General features: G+C 32.6%; 1 long non-coding RNA gene across 1 annotated transcript; it reads right to left on the reverse strand.

The window, feature by feature from the left end:
* Positions 1 to 888: 888 nt before the first annotated feature.
* LOC137403598 (uncharacterized) lies at positions 889 to 1,959 on the reverse strand. The gene is made up of 3 exons (XR_010979596.1): positions 1,859 to 1,959; positions 1,485 to 1,674; positions 889 to 1,026 (listed from the first exon to the last, which is right to left on the reverse strand). It is a non-coding gene; the product is annotated as an uncharacterized lncRNA (long non-coding RNA).
* Between the last annotated feature and the right edge of the window lie 1,745 nt (positions 1,960 to 3,704).

The following is a 3,704-nucleotide window of genomic DNA, read 5'->3' on the forward strand; positions in this document are numbered from 1 at the left end:
ATTGTAATTTCTACTGCTAAAACTAAAATTTTTCCTTCTAATTGCTAAATAGTTTTTCAATTTTAGATAAGACAGTTATGATTTAAAGTTGCTTCGAAAAAGAAAAACCGTGGAATCAAAAGTACTCAGTAAAATTTAATGATCTTCCTTATAACCCAGTTCATTATACGGTACAGGCAACACATTCTCTTGGTTGCAGTTTTAGCCCTATTGTGTTAATTTTAGTCTAGTAAAAAACTGCTATTGTAAAGCTGTGTTACCTGAGAAGAATATTTGCTGCAAAGAAGAAGTTAATTTATACCATATACCACAGCAAAGTAATTGTAATTTTCTGCGGCTTTTTACAAATGTGTGTGATAATTGGCTATATTCACAATTCTCATTTACACAGAAGTGGATGAAGCTTCCAAATGATAACACAGCACAGTACTATATATATATGTTACTATGGTTACCAATTACAGTTACAACTAAATGTTACTGGCAGTCTTTAAGATGCTCAACAGGCCTGATACTTTTAAAATCATCATTTACCTCCTACTTGAACTCTATTCTTTTACTAGATACAACTATGAGCCAGATAAGCTAATACGCTTGGTAGCATATTATTTAGTTCAATGGAACTTAGTCATACATCACAAGTTGTGTCATATTTTTGCAAGTTTACTAAATAAATACTACTGGGATTTGAGCCTCAAGACAGGTTATATATCCTCAACTCATGCCTTTCCTTTACATAAAGCTGATGTTTATCATAATTATACATGTATTTATTTTAGACAGGTGCTTTGAACTCAATGAGGTATTCTGGGTAGGCGGCAGCATCATGGTAAACAACAAATACATTTGGATTTTCGACCTCGTCAACAGTGGAGTGAAAAGTTGGTAAAAGATTGACTCTGTTGACCGATCTGCTGCCTTTGTAATATTTTCCTGTTAGTACTTTAGCCATGAAGAGGTACCCTTCTCTATATTCAGCAACAGCTGCTCCTGTACCAAAATAAGTGCCGGCCCCATAGGAAGTACCTATAACAAAATAATTATTCGCTATACTAGTTCATTTCTGCACAAAAAATGTTTAAAGAGATCATAGGTTGGTTCATGATAATGAACCAATGAAAATAATGTTACTAAATGATCAGCCAATAAAATCCAACATGAGATAACTTGTACTACACGTTAAAAATTTAAAATAATTTGCAGAGATGTAGCAGTTTCATAACACCATAAAAACATAAGGAAAGAAAATCACTAATCGTGCTGCATTAATAACCTTCAAGTGTGGTAATTGCTTAGAGTAAGGGTGAGAGAGCTCTGCGATCACTTATTTCCAGTCAGGTAAAATTTTATCCCGATTTGTTATAGCGTGTAAACCATATAAACAGGCAATGAAATGACAATGAAATGACAATGACATGACAATGATATGACAGCGGCTTGTGCATATATGAATGTGCATGTTCATCTGTTAATGTTCTGCTCACCATGTACTGAGCCGGCAAAGCATCTGTTAAATTCCTCTTTACATATTTTATCAGCAGCCATCTTGCTTGTTGCATGAAATAGTTTCCTTTCTGCAGGAAGCGTGGATTTTTCTGCGGCTAACGACCACTCAACTTTTCTCTTTTGAGCCTCATACTGGGCAAGTAAGATGAGATTCTCAATTCTACTAATCTGCAATTAAAGAAAAGTTCCTTAAAATCCTGCAATATCATTAACTAGTTCCAGTTCTCCAAGGGAAATGTCTAGGCATTGAAGAAACCAAAATAAATGTTTGATATCGCATAAACTTGGCAAATAATAGTTTTAATCAAGAGTATATACGACAAAATAGTTTTGGTACTAAGTTGGTCTATACCTTAACAGCAAATAGATGTTTTGAATAGACTTGTGACCAGTAGTACTCCTTTCCAGTGCTCAACTGCTCAAGGACATTGCGATACTCCTGGCTAGTTGAAGATATCTCCAACTTACAGACTCTAACATCAATATGTTTCAGGACCTCAAAATATTCTTCTGTAGAAATATTAATGGCTGTTAGGTCTTGCGGTAAAAGTTATATGTAGGAATCTAACATATTTTATAAAGAACCCTTTACAAGAAGTATGAGAATACTTGAAGCAAAATGGTGATACTGCAATCAATTTATCACTTTCTTTGTGCCAGTGTTCATATCTTTTTAACAATGCGCATATATTGCTTCGGTTTGCTAATAGTGCATCAAATCACATGAGAATAAGTTTATAAAAAACTAAAAGTAAACAATTTAAAATAAACCTTTTCTGTATGCAATATTACTGATTTAAAATGTTCTATTTAAACTTTTATTATTCATACCTCTGTTATAGATTAATCGCTTTATACTCAGCCAAACAAACTGATCCTTAACTTGAGTATTAACAATAACATACTGAACTGAGAATGAGTAGTGTGCTGAACCCGCTCATCCCAAACTAAAATTAATTTGTAAATATCGACTTTGCAGATATTTTCTTTTTTCTTTAATAATGTCTCAGCTAAAACAAAACTACAATAAATGCAATTCAAAACAACATCTGGTTACTCTTTTTTATTTTGCTATTTAGAAAGCATAGCTTTATTATCTTCATTAACTTTTTAGAACCAGTTTTACAGGCTCTAGGAATAGTTGTTGTTCTTATTTAATGACTTACCTTTACATACTCAAGTAAGTTGACCATTTAAATAATTTTCAAATGTTTCATAAAATGTTTCAACTATTACTCTCTGCTTATGACTTCATGTTGTAAAGCTAGTGAGAAATACCCACAACATTTAAACATTGTTTATTTACTATATAATCACTTGAAATAGCTTTAGTATAAGTTTTATCTCTATGTTAGAAGTTAAAAAAATTTTATGACTAAGTTTTAATGAGTATTTCCATGAGAGAATTTTTAACATTTTACGACATTAAATTTGTTCTCTTATAATTTATAAAAAAGATGTTAACAACTAAATGATATAATTCTATACCCAACCGGGCTCATTTGATCTATATGTTTTACTTACATTCACCCAATACTTACTCTGTTGTTCAGTTTCCCTGGTATTACCACTCGTGCTAGACTGGGCTTTGAGTTCATCACTCTGCAGTGGAACTTGTTGCTGCTTGATTCGACAATATACATCATTGTAGACCTATAATAGTTAAAGTAAGAATGTTTTTGACAGTAGTGATACTAAGAAGAACAAGAGTGGTGTTCTTCGTGTAATATCTTGGTAAAACAGGTGAAATAGACTCAAGTAAATTTCTACTAAAATGTCTCCAATAAAGAGTTATCGTATATAATAACAATGAACCAATAAAAGTTTAGTCACTACTCAACGGTATACATGTACATACATTCAGAATTATAAAGCCAATACCATAGCTGTGCTACTCGAGTACAAATTCGAGTACAAGTACTACTCGAGTACCGATTTCAACTACTCTCTACTCTACTCAAAGGGGCCATAATATGGAATAAATATACTCTACTTGTACTCCCTTGGGAAGAAAGTACTCGGAATCTACTTGCAAACTTAAACACTCTACTTTACTCTACATCAAATATACTCTACTTTACTCTACATCAAAATACTCTACTCTACTTTACTCTACATCAAATATACTCTACTCTTACTTGCACCAGGGAGTTGTCAACTCCCTGTTGACACAATATTTCTCTTTACTTTACCTAGAC

The sequence above is a fragment of the Watersipora subatra genome, chromosome 9 (assembly GCF_963576615.1).
Source record: "Watersipora subatra chromosome 9, tzWatSuba1.1, whole genome shotgun sequence".
Lineage (NCBI taxonomy): Eukaryota > Metazoa > Bryozoa > Gymnolaemata > Cheilostomatida > Watersiporidae > Watersipora > Watersipora subatra.